Raw genomic sequence first — 15,755 nt, 5'->3', positions numbered from 1 at the left:
CTTTTCTGCCGTGATCACGAGCGAGGTTCACAATTTACGTTGGTGCTTGGCCGACGTTCCTCGGATGGCAACGGTGCAGGATGCGAGCGACCCATTTCAATGAACAGGTACCGCCAGAGACACATCAATGGCCATGACTAGTTTGTGTGCTTGGCTGTGGTTTCATGCATGGGTATTTTTCAGCATGATGAAGTGAACGGTCCGCCGCATGTGTGAAAGTGCATAGCGAAGGAGAGACTTGAGCGCTCCGATCTCAAGTATCGAGGACGATAACGCAACGTTCATCTGTTTTGAACCACATTCAATGTAAAGGTGTCAACCTGTTTAGACATGAACTCGGAAACACCTTGAAACAGACCAGCACGAGTGGAATTGTAAAACACTTTTTTAACATAACGGCGCGCACGCCTCTAGCTCGAAAAGTGAACGTGTAGTCTACAAACAGTAGAGCGTTATCGCTTTTTCTTTTTGTATGCGAATTGCGTATAAATGCATCACAGAGAGCGCCAACCTTGTTATACTTGCAAAGGGTCAAGTACGTGATTGCTACGAGACTTCTTTTATGCTAATTTTATTAAACGTGTTTTATGCTCACGAACATATTTCTCCGACTCATGAGCATATTCGCATCAGAGTGACTGCTATTATACTGAACGAATTCCTTTCATTGCACCCTAGAAACGTTTTTCTTTTTTCTTCAGACGTGCGTCATCGTATATCAAAAGAAAAGTGACGTGTGTAGCGTGACATAACGAAATTACTGGCCGTACACGACAGAAAGGTATATTGCGCCATGTTGCGGCTGCCCTGTGGCCCTGTCAGCGCAAATTCGCCTCAGTCTCCTACTCGCTGCTCGCACGTTACTGCTCAGAGAAGCGAAGATGAGACAATAAATATTATCACATTGCGCGCGTCGAAGTGAAATACAGTGTAAGCGCACTGTTGCCATTCTAACATCGCGCCCCCGACGAGTGACACCTTTTAAATGCGCAGGCATTTCGACTGCATAGGTTTTATGGTAAGAAAAGGCAAGCGTGCAAAACACGAACGTGAGAAGAACAAGGGCTACGCAAACACAGTGCGTCGCGGGGTGAAAGCAACGGCCGCTTAACACACTTCCTTTATAACGGATATAACGTCGCACGAAACTGTAAGACAAGCGCTTCACGTCAGCCATCCCGAACAGGGCGGGCTTTTCTTTCTCTTCGCTAGTGTGCGGGAAGGGCCGGTTAACCTGCACTTGGGAAAGTGAGCGTCGGGGACGAGTGTTGGCCCGAGAGAACGGGTCGAACCGCGCCCTCTGACACGGAGCGGCGCTCACCTGGCGCGCCCCGGGTCTGCTCGAACAATCAAGTAGAAAGCTTCGCTCCGCTTCCTTTGCCGTCGCGTGTATACCGAGCCGCGCTATATACAGTGCCGCGCCGCCGGCACAAAGAAAGTCGGCGCGTTCGAAGCGAGGCAAGGAAAACCTCAGCTTGCCCTGCAAGGCGTATGGCGCGTGTACGACGTAGTGCTCGCATTATTTGGCCTTCACGTTAAGTTTGTCGGGTATACGCGTTCATATTGCCCGTACGGGATGTCGTGCTTCAAAACACAGGTGGCAGCTGCACTGTAGTGACGCTCCTGTAAGCTGGAGCTGCTCGGAGAACCTCCATAGAGTGCGCGTGATGGGTTTCTGTATCGTGGGAGACTGTTTCGGACAGCGGCTGTGTTTATCTGAGTGACAGCTGCGCAGTTGGTTGTGACTTTATTAACTTGGAGATAGGTAGTGTGGCATTTACCTTATTGGGAAGTTGGTGTGATCGCTGTAAAAGCGTACAATGAAATAGCGAATAATGAGCCACAAGGAAGAGGGAACCGGCTCTCGCCTCTGTCTTTTCGGCTTGTTGTTCACTGTTATTTTCTCAAGTACTTGGCGAAATTATAGTGCGCGCCATAATGGTCCCTGATGCTGCTATTTTTCTATTCATTATGGTTTCTGAAAGTTTTTCCTGCTCTGTAGAGGCTCCCCGGGTACGTGTGAGACTAATGTGAAACGACAACATTAAATCTTGAGGCGTTCACTTTCCGAGACGAGGTAAACACGTGGCGAAATTCATGTGCAGTGCTTGAATCTTGAGTGTATGAATATGAAGATTTTTCCTGTGGTATACTAAATTATGCATATTTATTTAGACATGGACGACGTGTAAGACGTGCATTTCGCGTCAGGATAATGTTATTGAACGTGCTAACCTGGTTCGATTTCTTCCTTCTGCTTCGCAGCAGTAAGCGCAATAATTAAGCGTACCTTCAGCTGTAGTAAAATTTGCAGTACTGGGCACCAACGTGCTTCCGTTTGCTGTTCTAAGTTTTTGCTTGCGGATAAAAAAAAAGGCAGTATCAACGACTCGCGTCCTTTGTATTTGTTTTTTATCCCACTCCATTTCTTTCATCCCTGACCACCTCAACTGCAGTGGAATGCCAGGATAACCTCTCCAGATACCATTAAGCTTTCTCTTCTGAGATGTTACCTCCAGGTTGCTTTACTGTGCCGATAGTCATGTGTGATGGCTGCAGAAACCACCCTCGATTAAGGAACGAAGACAAACAAGGCATTCCCGCTTTTGACGGCACAAAACATGACTTGTCACTGATGTCACCAGTGCGTAACCAGAGAGAGGCACATGTATACTTGATGGCTGTAACGTGTTCGAAGCTTCTTTATGCCAACTGAGGCAACTGGCCCTCATAATGTATGCAGTTTATAATTTGAAGGCAGATATTTCCTATCAGATGCCTACAATATGTAGCCAGATGGAAAGCAGCACTACGAGGCATTTTAGGGCACTGATAAACAAGAATTGCATTCTTCTAAAAGCAACCTGCAGAACGAAACGGAAATAAAAGCTAGCACGCACGCAGTAGACGTACGGTGGTTCCGAGAGCCGAAAGACCCCGAGCAAGATAATCGGTAAGTGCCGAGCTGAAAACCAAAGTGGTCAACGTCCTATGGCGTTTTATTCGACGAACAAGCTGCCGCGGAACCTCGGCAGTTTAAAAGTAAAAAAAAAAGGACCCTTTCCACAATGCGCGTCGCGCCTTTCTAGAGGTCACAAAATTTCGTTCGTCCACTTAAGGCTGCAAGAAAGCTTTTTTTCGGGTCAAAGGCTTTTGTAGATTACGTTTATCTTGCTACAGTTCTTTTACTCTAGTGATAAGATCTGGTGAACGAAAATTTAGCACGCACGTCAAACCACGTAGTTTTATGTGTCGCAGTTATTGTAAAATTGTTTGACATATCTGCATTTCAGAATATGAGTGCCGGCCTCCAAAAAATAAGTGCGATCGCCCGAATCTGAAGCCGGTGAGACTATATTCTTCATATATATTGTGAATTCAAGATCGAGATACGTGACTATACACCATTCAGTTAGAATTTACGTTGCTAAGTCTTAAGTGAAAAATAGGATTGAGGTTGCAATGAAAGCGGTGTTAAAAACTGAACGGTTTTGATCTTTTCAATCAATGTTCGCTTCTTGTGGCAAGTAACGTCCTGAAACTTAATCTCAGGCGCAGCACACCAGCTTTACAGTGCAGTGCTTTGTGATTTACCTACAGAGAGATGGACACTATCCGCACACAAGTGTGAGTATGTACTTTGCGGGCAGAAAAGACTTATCCGCATCCGTGCTCTAATCTTAATTTAAATAGCAACTCTATGAGCAGCCGCATTTTGTCAAAGTGGCATAACATGAGCGAGGCTGGAAGAAAGCCTCCCTGCTCCACTGTATCGCAGGCCGTCAAAAGGACAGACAGCCGGATTCCACGTCATCTCTGCAGATCTCCGTAAATCAGAAAAAAGAAACTGCAGCAGACTTCAAGTTGCAATTTATATGCAGCGAAGGTTTGTGTGATGCATGAAGAGTCGAAACACGAGTGCACGCACACACACACACACACGAGTGCGGGCGCACACAAAGTATACCGAATGTTTTTTTTTAAGAGGAGTTGCAGACTGCTATCCAGTACCAGGGATGCCTTGAACGCACCACGGTTTCACAGGCAGCATGCGTGTACGTACAGTCAACAGTAAAAGTTTACGGGATGCGGTTTCCCCTTCAAATGGGAATTCCTGCACTGTTAAGGCATGACACTTCGTATTTAATGAATCACTGTGTAGGTGGCGAAGACTACTACATGCTGGAACATTTAATTCGAGGCTGTGTGACCATGCTTCGCGAGAATTCAGCTTGTTGGCATATCCTGCGTCCCGTAAACTTTTGCGGTTGACTGTACGTAGCGCAATTCGAATCCATTGTATGCGCAAGAAGCGATCACTTCCTTATCACAGTGCAGCCGTGGATGCGCGAAGGCGAGCTTTCTGGTTCTTTTTTTTTCCGTCTGGCACGGCCAGCATCGCCGCTGCCGCGGACGCAAGCGCCATCTGGTGGTGCTGCTAGGAACCGAGTGGCGCGCATGCTCCGCTGTGATTGGTTGGCCTATTCGGCATAGGAACAGCCAGGCCGCAGGGCCCACGGTCTCCTTCGCATTGCTGATTTGCACTCTTTGCCGCAAAACTAATGCAGTGTTGTCCGGCTGATGTTCGTGCTGCAACTAAGGTTGCATTTTAATCTAATTTGACTCCGGGCCCTTTAACTCAACCCGCCTGTGAAAGAGGCCTGTCCATAAAGCCGTGCTTGCAGTGTCGTCTTAGAGCGCAGCAATTCGTACCCCCTCTGGCTGAATTCTGTCCTTTCCCTCCCCTTGGGCCTATTGATTATCGGCGTGAAAAGCGTGATTTTTTTCAGCGAGATGCGAGTCTAAATACAGAGACGACTCCTCTGCCTTCGCACGTAATAATCTTACGCTTGGTTTTTATTTAAATGACATAGAAAAATGGAAATGATATTCGATTAGTCAGTATTAACCGTGTTTCTTCTTATATATATTAACCTTTTTTTTTCGCAGTGGCATGGTTCACTAGTCTTGACTACCACGCCAAAAAGGACGATCTCGATAAGCATAAGGTTTTGTTTTCGGTTTCGTTCAAGCTTTGCTCTAAGAGACTCCAGTGCATCCGCGCTTACTTACTGCACGTGTTATATAGATACACTATATATTCTACAAAATTGAGCGCCGATTAGCTAGCTTCATGTTTAGTATGTTATGAAGAAGTAGAGCAACTTGCGTTGTTCTTCATTTAAACGCTAGAGATATATGTTCTCATGCACAAAATTCCCAATAATTTCTGCCTACCGTTCGAATTGTGAAGCAAGCAAACAGAAAGGCAAAAACAAATAAGAAAAAAGCAACAACTGAACACTGACAAAACACATCGAAAGTTTGAAACGTAGAGCACGACAATGTAAAAGATAAAATGTGACAAAGAATATCTGAGAGTGACAAGAGATGCAGTAATACAAGCAAGAATGGCTATAAGGAAACGTGGGAGAAACTTCCGAACAAAGACAAAAAAAAGAGGAAGCTAAGTAGTAGGTTCCTGTTGTCGGATAGGGTAAAACGATGGGAGAAGAGGGAGCAGCAAGAGTAACGGGCAATCTCAGTCGGCGCAGGGGATCAATATTTTTTTCTGTCTGGGTATGCGCATCCACTCGATACGGTCGCTAAGTTTTCCCCAAGACCTTCGCCCGGTTGTTTTCTTTTCCCTTTCTCTTGCTCGACCCGAGTCAAGAAATTGGGGCATTGACTGAAACAGGAAATCAGGGCCAGCGCGCCGATTCAGCGAGGCGGCCGTGAGAGCCCGCGCGGCGTCTTGGCATGCAGTCTCCGTGCGCTGCTGCCTCTGACAATGACAAACGAGCCGGAGCTCTCGCTGCCGCGTAACAAAAAAATAAATGAAAAGTAGTTTGCCGCACTGTCCCGGAACGCGCCGTACGGCGCGGCACGTGAAGGAACGGCCCCCGATGATTGCGCGGGGCCGCGAGGACCTGTGTCTGTAGCCGACGGCCCTGTCGTCAGCCTTATTTAGGCGCGTCCCAGCAGCGAGGGGTAGGAGATTCCGGCTCGCAAGTAGAGCGCGAAAGCGCGAAAGATGGTTTTCGCGCAACGTCGCTCTCTCTTCGACGCTAATGCGACACCATTGCTGTCGCTCCGAGGGAGCTGCCGGTGATTTGTCAACGTGCCGCCCTCGAGCACCGCGGTCAGAACACGTGTTCTTGACCTTGACAAGCAAGGGGCCGCGCGAAAATGGGAGGAAGCTGGGTGAGGTACGCGCCGGAACGGGCACCGCAGGAGAGGAGCCGATCGGGCCGCGAGGCGGCTGGGATTGATGGCCGGGGTCTCGCCGCGCGCGCGCTTACGTGAGCGGAGCTTTCGTTGGCCGGCACGAACGGCGCCTGCCCGGCTGCGCCCCGGTTTTCACCTGATGCGGCGCAGTTTGGCATCCCTTTTGCATGTCGCGAAATTTAGGAGCATATAAATCGATGCCTGTGTGCGTCAGCCCTGAGTGTGTACGCATTCTTGCTCAATACATAACGGAGGCGAATCTGGAGCCCCTTTCCTAGGTTAGACTTTGTCTGCATCGAAAGAGTCGATGACGCGCCGAGCTGGTGGCGTCTTGAAACTCGAGATCTCGATGCAACTAATGCCACCTAAGTCCTTCTAGAAGTCGGCCAACGCAGAAGACGCTGTCACGGGGTGTAGTTTTTGCTACGTCTTCGGGCGAACGAACAAATGTGTCGGGGACTGCCTGGTGGCCATGGGTTCCGCTGTAAATGAGGGCTATGCGCTTCACTGTAAATTCGCATAAAACCTTCGACATGCATAAACTATACGCGTATTGCCAAAGTTGCCATACGCGAATGCCATATCGCCGAACGAGAGCACTGTCCTCAGGCTTGGCGCGTTGGGCTTCCTCTCTATCTTATAATTTGTGCAGGAAAGCACGCTTCGGAGGGGCTTCGAGAGCGCTGAGTTCTGCTGATGTCTGCTGAACCATTCTCATTTTCTAATATTTAATTGTTAGAATTATTTTGTGCTTCCGGTGCCGTCCTCACCTGTTTCTTGAGTTTGTGATTTTATGTCACTATTTACTTATCCAACTAGGAAAGGATACCATGTTTGTAGTCGCGAAGGATTTATTGCAGCGTCCTGAATCTTGGCGCTTTTATTCCTTCGGATAAGCCTGCTTTCGGAGTTTCATATTCTTTATCGAGAGCACAACTCATATCACTGACTATTTTGATTTTATATGTTGTTTTTATGCTTGACCAGCTGATCAAACTGTGTGTGTCGGTAGGCTCCTAGTGGTGCCAAACACTACCAAACTGTTCATGTTGAGCCAGAGCAAACTAAAAGTTGGCCACTCACTTTATCTTATGCCAGTTCGCATACGTGCAATACTGTCAGTCAATAAGTACAAAATCTAGCGCAGTTAGCGAATTCATTTCATGGCTGTCTTTTTTTCCCATGCAGCTTCCTTTTCCCCTAGTCCCAACCACTTATGTGAAACTCCATGTATGTGGTAAATAAATGAACTTCAACTTGAACTCGAATTGCTACAATGTAGAAGCCAATGGATGCCCGAAGAGATAAATGGGGGATACAATGGAACACAATTATGAACACATTTTAAGAAAATAAAGCGGTAAAAAGGATCAAATTGTGCCAATATATCGATATTGTTATTTAATAACTGTAGGCAAACGAAAAGGTAGGCTACACAGCGATAGATGCTGTTTGTACATATTGCGCGCTCGCGGCCCTTGAAAGGACTCGGATTTTGGCTTACCTTTCTTCAAGTATCCTCCCTTCAACTTCAAGGGAGGATACTTGTCTTGCTCCTTGTCTTGTTTTCACTCTGTGCTCACGTGCTTCCTCTTAATCAGAATGAAATGTACTAGTCTTCAGGTGCACTGTAATTGTCCTTGTTATGTTTAGCATATTCCAGGAAAATGGCGGTTTATTTTGCTACTCGGCGCTCCAGGAAACCAACCAATTTCTCTCTCAAATCTCATGCTACACGCCACGTGAGAGACCCGAGGCGATCGGCGACAGCTGCGTATGTCATTGATAATACTATGTCGTGCTTGGATGTGTATACAAGAAGAGCCGCGAGATAATAAGGTGATGCTGTGGTTTGAAGTTAATATAAGACGACGCGAGATTAAACCGGGGAACTTCTTCTGTCATCCGAGTTCGCGGCGTTTGGACTTCATCCTAGGAGCACGCCTGGCGTGTGCTACACGGTGGTCGATCACGACGCCATGCAGCTGAATTTGCGGTCGCCTTTGTTCCTTAAATGTTCAAAGAGAGACACTCGAACTCATAAACACAAACACTCACAAACTGAGGCAAGGAAGGAAGCAATATGTTCTAATATGCAGGCTTATGAATATCAGAACCTAAGTGGTGGATTTTCTCTCCACTTTTGCTTTGCATTGTGAGCACAAAACGTGACTTGCCATTAAGCTCGTTTAGACGTAATCCGCGTGCCTTCAGTGGCAACATAGCCGTCTTCAACAACAACGACGACGACGACAACAACATATATTTTTTGTACATGAACTTCAGAAATTATGTTCCTGTGCTTTGTTTTCCCCTTTTCTTATCGTTTATTCTGCTTTGACCATCGTTTTGAGCGCAACTATGTCAGAGATGATGATTGCGGTGATGGTGGTGACGATGGTTGTGGGTAAAAAAAAAATTAGATTATGGGGTTTTACGTGCCCAAACCACGATTTGATTATGAGGCACGCCGTAGTGGGGGACTCCGGAATAATTTTGATCACCAGGGGTTCTTTAACGTGCATCTAAATCCAAGTAAACGGGTGTTTTCGCATTTTGCCCCCATCGAAATGCGGCCGCCGTGGTCGGGATTCTATCCCGCGAACTCTTGCTTAGCAGCCCAACACCGCAGCCACTAAACAACTACGGCGCCGATTATGAGTGGATTCTCATTTTTAGTGGTGTGGTGGTATGTGCCACCATCCCCTTCCTCGCTCATTCCGTCTGCCTAGTTTTTTTTCCTGTGTTCGTCCTTTCATACGCGCAACTCTTCCCAGCAAAAGTAAGCATTTTTCTGTTTTCGGTTCGATGCAATTGCTATTCCAGATTAATAGTTATGATCAATTCTAATAACTGAAATTTAGCGAGCAGTAAAGAACTGAAACCTCCGTATGTGTTTGATTTTTGTAAATCTCAGCTAACATTTATTTTCCTTTCCAATTCATGCTGTTTCATTAAGGCGCGTTAGAATCTTCAATTCAAGTCTTCAACTTGGAGCTTTTCAGTTACTTTTCTTTCTACCTTTGGTGTTCATTGAATTCCTGAGTTTGATTTCTTTCGTTCGGAACATTTGCTATATTTTCCTTCGAACGTCATTATTTGCGATCGTTGACCTCGTTTGTAGAAAAAAGATATGATGTAGAACAAATGAAACATGTAAGCGAAAGTGCAATCTAAAAAGAACAGCCTTATCCTCGACTGACCCCGATTGACCCACCGGGCCAGCTCAATGGCCAACGTGCCAGAGGTCAGTTTAGATTCTTGGCGGACACGAATCCACATAATGACTGATGTAAAAAATACACATATACAGCAAGATATAGTGCAGTTTAATACAGATTTCCTTTTTTCGAAGCCCCACAACATTTATGACCATCTGTGATGGGAAAATTCCATGGTATTGCAGTTGGAAGCGGCGGAGAACGTAAGATCGTGATGAGCTCCGCGTTTGCTTTACTGGCCACTAATAAGTGCCGCATTATGAGTGCACGTTTGCGTCGATGAAGCTGCTATACTATATGCAGTCATTTTGCAGGAACTATGACTGCCTTTCGGACGGAGAGCTGTAGAAGACAGGAAGCATCATTTTAAACATATTGAAAACAAAAAAACAAAACAAGGCATCGGAGTATGCAACAATAACCATATGTGAATGAAAAAAAAAATAGAAAGAACTGCGAGGCTCGCTATTGTCCCGATAAATTGCAGCCGACAGCGTCAGCTAATTGAAGATTTCTCCGTGTCCCTACTGCTCCGCATCTATTCCCCTGTTCCGACTTGCTGTCGTCACCCCACCACATCGACCATGCGCGCATGCCCTTACCTAGCCACGGTTTGGCACCGATCACTGCGAGCGTGTCACTGCGAGCGACGCACATTTGCTCGTCGACTCCACCGCAAACACACTACGAGAGCGTGAAAATGAGAGACCGGAACGTCGCCAGATGCGCTTCCCGCTCTTCCCGCTCATTATCTCGCAATCTCACTTGGCCCCGACTCTAGCGAGTGAGACAGTGCGCGTTGCACAATACCCATAGTACACGCTCCAGCTGTGCAAGACCGCGCTCTCCTCTCCTTCTTGCCTCATTTTGCCCCTTCCTTCTACCCTTGCTGCGCGGCGGACTAGTGTCCGTACATGGAATCCACAATCCCACCGTCTAAACTAGCGCATAAAGGCTAGCTGTCTCCACTAACGTTTTCATAGAATTGCTTCATTGTCCGCAAAGCTTTGAAGCCCAGCCGATTTTTTTTACAGGGCGGCGCATTAGGCACCACTGGTCTCTACCAGAAGAATGGGTACGTCTCGCTGTGTTGTTTGTCGATCGTTTTATAAGATTCTGCGTAATGAACCGCGCCTTGTCCCTTTACGGTCGTCGACCGAGGTTTTTCTTCCCTCTTGCCGTTTTGTGGACCTGCCCTCTAAACACGGTGCAGGTTACTTTTTATTACATGAACATTAAAGGTACATGACACTTAATCTGTTTTTGCTTAATTAGGAAAGGCAGCCTTCACCATCACGGCAGTCAGTACAGCGCTGCTTCGTCAACTTGCGAATAACTTTCTTCCCGCGTCGGCGTGGTGTCCTTGGCGAAGCGCATTGTTGGTTTGCTTGAGTAGTGATTTTATGAGTCAAGTTCTAAAGTTGCAATCTTAACTATACTTTCCAGAAATCTCTCCTTATTTGGTTTGATCAATTTATTGGGTTTAACGTCCGAAAGTAACACAGGGCAACTCACCACCGCCACCACGTTGTAGTGGAGCCTTAAGGATTAAAGCTATTAGCGAAGCAAAAGTCTCAGGGTTAGGTCTAGTACTCATACAAAAATATTCAGGAAACTGGATAGAGGGATAGTCGCTATTGTAGCTCAATTGGTAGAGCACGGCAATCTTCATGCAAATATTTTGTGTCTGGCTCCCACTGGCCCTCAGGGCTTCTGATGTCAAAGAAAAAAAAGGAGAACTTTGGTAATATGTTCGTCAGCCTGTATTGCTAGTTCAGATGCAAAGTTCATGAAGGTAATGTCTCACTTCAATAAATAAAATATAAAATAAATAAAATAAAAAATAAATAAATAAATAAATCAGTCAACCAATCGATGAAAATTTTGCAAACTTTCATATCAGAGGTATTCATATAGCTTCAAAGCTACCAAGAATGACGCTTGGTCAAATCGAGGGCAATCCTTCGATTCGCAATGCAGTGCTATAACACAAAACCGTTAGAAAATACTGCCTTTGGCCGCTCGCCTCCGCTAATATGTCCAGCATCAGGATTGGCTGAAATTTGGTCTTATGAACTATTCTAGCGCATTTATACAGTTTTGTGTGAATACCGGCACATATCTCGTAAATAAATAGGCAAAGTGCTAGGAACAACGACAGCAAGAACAAAACGAATCATAGTTTCAATTCGTGAAAAATAACCTTGGCACTCGCCCGTGGTTTGTTCTGATATTTCGTGCAGCCCAATCAGGCACGTGGTCTACGGCCGTCTAGCGGGCATTGGCGCGCTTGCTACGGAAGAAAGAAAAAAAGAAGGTTGAGACTGTGGCCACGGAAGACCTGGCCCGCATTAACAAAAAAGCTCTTACGCTAGAATCGTTCGTGAGAGAAAGAGAGAGAGAGAGAAGGGAAGAAGGAAAGGCAGGGAGGTTAACCAGACGGAGAGAAAGTTCGTGAGAGAAAGTTTTAGCCAATGATGATGTTCATAGTATTAGCGAAGGCGGCTGGCCAATAATGAAGAGCACTTACGAAATAAAACCTTTGTGAATTCGGCCCGTGAACGCAGGAAAAGCGAACAGAACGCTGCTGCGCTTCGTGAAGTCTACCGGACTGTGGTCGCCTACTGAACGCCCATGCGTGCACATTCACGGCGTTTTTCGCCCTACTCTTCCTTTCCATTCCCTATTTCCTTTGCCCCAGTGCGGGCAGGCCAAGCGTGCGCAATTCTGTCTAAGCCTTTCCCTCTCCCTTGGTGGGCGGCTCGCCCTGCAGCCACGGCAGCGATAAAGTCGCGTCCGAACCGCTCGTCCTGACAGCGCTGCACGTGAACGCGTGTGCACTTGTAGGCGTCGGCCGGTCGCGTTATTTTTACCGGCCGAGACAGCGCGCAAGCACACGGGGCGAGGTTGCACGGGCCGCCGCTGGGAGCCGCGGCTTCTCTGCGTGCCCCACGGTGGGGGCGAGGCGACGAACAACGCGCCTGGCTGGCTGGCTGCGTCACCTTGGACTGACTCAAAAGCGCGCGGCCCGGCGAAAATGACGACGCCACGCGGGGAGGGGGGCTCTCGGTGTGCCGAGTGCTTTATGGCGTCTGGGCGAGGCCCCGTTTCCGCGGGACTGGGAAATCGCGGTCCGAACCTGGCTCGTCACGCCGCCGCTTCTCTCGCTCGCCTCCTGCTGAGGCAGCGGTCATGCGATGAGTGAAGCCGCGTGGCTGCGGTTTACGATGGGACCTCTTTACGCCTGACTCATGGATGCCCTACTTCACCGGCCTGATTTTAACCTCTTAACCTGTTGGCGCTCCGGCATGGCCAAGCGGTGACTGGTAACGCTAATAGCGCTGTTACCACAATGGTGTTCGATCGTTCTGGAAAATGCTGGAACTAATGAAAGCTAATGTGAAACTCAGTGCCCTTCCACTCAGAATAAGGGTGACTAGCGAAGCTGTGTATGTGGGCACATTAATGGCGAACTGCTCCTCCACCGCGGTTCAGCCCGGTATTGCACAATCTTCGGGACCGGCCCAGGGGAGTGCTTAACGTCTCCTTCACCTCCGCCGCGGCTCGGCCCGGCATTGCACTACCTTCGGGATTGGCTCACGTATGGGGAGCGCTTAAGGCCTGCTTCACCTCCGCCGCGAGTTGGACCGGTATTGCACTATCTTCGGGATCGGCCCACGCACGAAAAATTGTTGGTCTACGCGTGGACGCAATCCGCCAGATCCTAGCCATACAAAGCTAGACAGCTTCGCTGTAAAAAAAAATCACCACCCAAGCACTCCGTACAGATGGTCAACCAGCGAAGCTGAAACGTACGGCCCCAGTGTTTATCACTGGGTTAATCCCGACGGTTCATTAAACGACAGCTTGGTAGGCTGTCGGCTGCACGAGCCTGTTGTGCTCGGGCTGCAGCATCGACGCGACGTAGACGAGCTCGTTCCCAGTTCTGCTCGCGGCGTTGCTGATCGAAAGCTGCCTGCTCCTCAGGCGTACGTATGGCCCGTGGTCGACCCATTTCGGAGCCGTAGAGAAACTACTGCGCGCGCGTTCGGCTGCGACGGATACAACACGTCACGACGATGCTCTGCGTTGATGCTCTGCGTTACGCTCGCAGAGCATCGCACGCCTAATTGGAAGACGTGGGATCGTTCACCAACTGCGGCAAATTGTTTTTTCATCCACTTTCATTGCCATTAATTTGTCATTTCTTTAATTCAATTTAGCAAGTAGAAGTAATTTCCCCAACGTTGTCTTTGGTGTCTTATGTTGTTGGCTTCTCATTATATGATTAATAAAAATCGGGCTTCTCGGTTGACCCCCTTTCTTCTCGTTCTTACATAACAAGGGTCTCGAATCCGGCAGCATTGATTGCCTTCAGGTAGCATGTGCGGGTTTATTGACCAGTTGCCTTCAGCGTGAAAGACCACGTACTCGTGACGCCTGCGGCAGAAAGGATGTTCGACATCCGCCGCCAAGGTTTGTGAATAATGGCGCTGACTAACACTCCCAAGGTTAGTTCTAGGAGTAATGCATAAATGCCCAAGAAAGTGGATATGGAAACGGCGCCGCGGTAGCTCAGTTGGTTAGAGCATCGCACGCGTAATGCGAAGACGTAGGATCCATTCCCCACCTGCGGCAAGTTGTTACTGCATCCACTTTCATTGCCATTAATTTATCATTTCTTTAATTCAATTAGTAAGTACAAGTAATTTTCCATATGTTGTCCTTGGTGTTTTTGGTTGTTGGCTTCTCATGATATGATAGATAGGCGAAGTTATTTATGATCTTTCGATGTCAAAATATTAAATTTATGGTTGTTACAAGCGAGAAAGGCAATACAACAGTTGTTGACGGGTTACCCGATGCTTTATTTTAGAACTCACCTTCACTGCATAGCACCATGGTTGAGGATGGAAACTGAGCCGACACGAAGGGCTTCTACACTGCAGGAATCGCCTGTTTTTCTCAGGTGATGAAAGGTGTAGTGGAATGGAAGGGTGAGGAGGACTGAAAATATTGCGTTTATTACTTTTTTTTTCGACGTTTCCGTGTTCTGTCCGTACAGTGCCACGTGACAGATGAATTTTTCTGTTTTTTTTTCTCTTTAATTTTCATTTTCTAATGTGTATTTAGGGATCGACGTTTCTAAATCGCGCTCTCATCTCTTCGTTAGATTTCTTTGTTATCAATCTATGTGGAATTTAAATGGTCGAGGATTATGTTTTTCTGCTGAGCACGAGGTCGCGGGATCGAATCCCGGGCATGGCGGCCGCATTTCGATAGGGGGCGAAATGCGAAAACACCCGTGTACTTAGATTTAAGTGCACCTTAAAGAAACCCAGGTGGTCGAAATTTCCGGAGTCCTCCACTACGGCGTGCCTCATAATCAGGAAGTGGTTTTGGCACGTAAAACCCCGTAATTAAATTTTTTTGGGGGATCACGTTTAACTCATAAACGAAATCACACCTTCAGGAAATGGGCTACAGTCTTTGCGGCATATTACTGATAGATGTAGAAGTGCAACGTTCGCCAATCCAGGCACAGGTCATACATAAGTCACACATCTGGCTATGCAGGTGATAGTAGATATGCTTAACGAGGGTATGAAGGGTAGAGGCACGTGCGTCCTGCTACTTCAGTATTTAACTTATATATGGGCTATGAGTGACGAACATTACTAAAAAATACATTCTGATGAACATGGAAAGAATGAAAACCAAAAGAACGTAGTGGATTACCTGATGTTACACTTATGCACGAAGTTGAAAATATGAATAAAAATAAGTCAGATAGATGCAGACTCAGTACAAAGTAAAGAATAAAGTAAAATAAAAGTGAAAGTTCAAATTCATGCACACTGCCAGTATGTTGAGGCTTGATTGCACAAAAAAAAATAAAAGAAAAAATCCGCATTGCACATAAAATGTTCTCTTTGAAATGTCTGGAGAAGGCCACGGTCCAAGAATAGTCCCTAAAGAGAGTGCATGACTCCCCATTGGACTAAACTTGACACACAGTTAACTCTCTTGCTGGTCATAAAGCAGGCAAGTTAGTTGAACATGCGAGTTGCCTTAGCCTGCTTCCCCACAAGCACATGATGACTCAGCGCCGCCTACTTTATGTAAGAAGTGGTTGGGGAAGGTCACACCTGTAGCCGAAGTCGGTTAAACCTACTTTCCATGCCTCTCAACAAGTTAACAGAATGTCTGAATTTTAGTTTAGGGTTCACTACGTACAGAATAGATATTTTCGCTACATCGTCGAACCACGTTGTCGAAGACTATTTAATGGAATATTTCTTCACT

General features: G+C 47.0%; 1 protein-coding gene across 1 annotated transcript in view; it reads left to right on the top strand.

The window, feature by feature from the left end:
* Positions 1–15,755, top strand: part of jp (junctophilin) — a 139,830-nt gene that overhangs the window by 26,148 nt on the left and 97,927 nt on the right. The gene's annotated exons all lie outside the window — the stretch shown is intronic.

The sequence above is a fragment of the Dermacentor albipictus genome, chromosome 1, assembly GCF_038994185.2.
Source record: "Dermacentor albipictus isolate Rhodes 1998 colony chromosome 1, USDA_Dalb.pri_finalv2, whole genome shotgun sequence".
NCBI classification, from domain to species: domain Eukaryota; kingdom Metazoa; phylum Arthropoda; class Arachnida; order Ixodida; family Ixodidae; genus Dermacentor; species Dermacentor albipictus.
The sequence above is the reverse complement of the archived record's forward strand: the minus strand, read 5'-3'. Positions and strand labels throughout refer to the sequence as shown.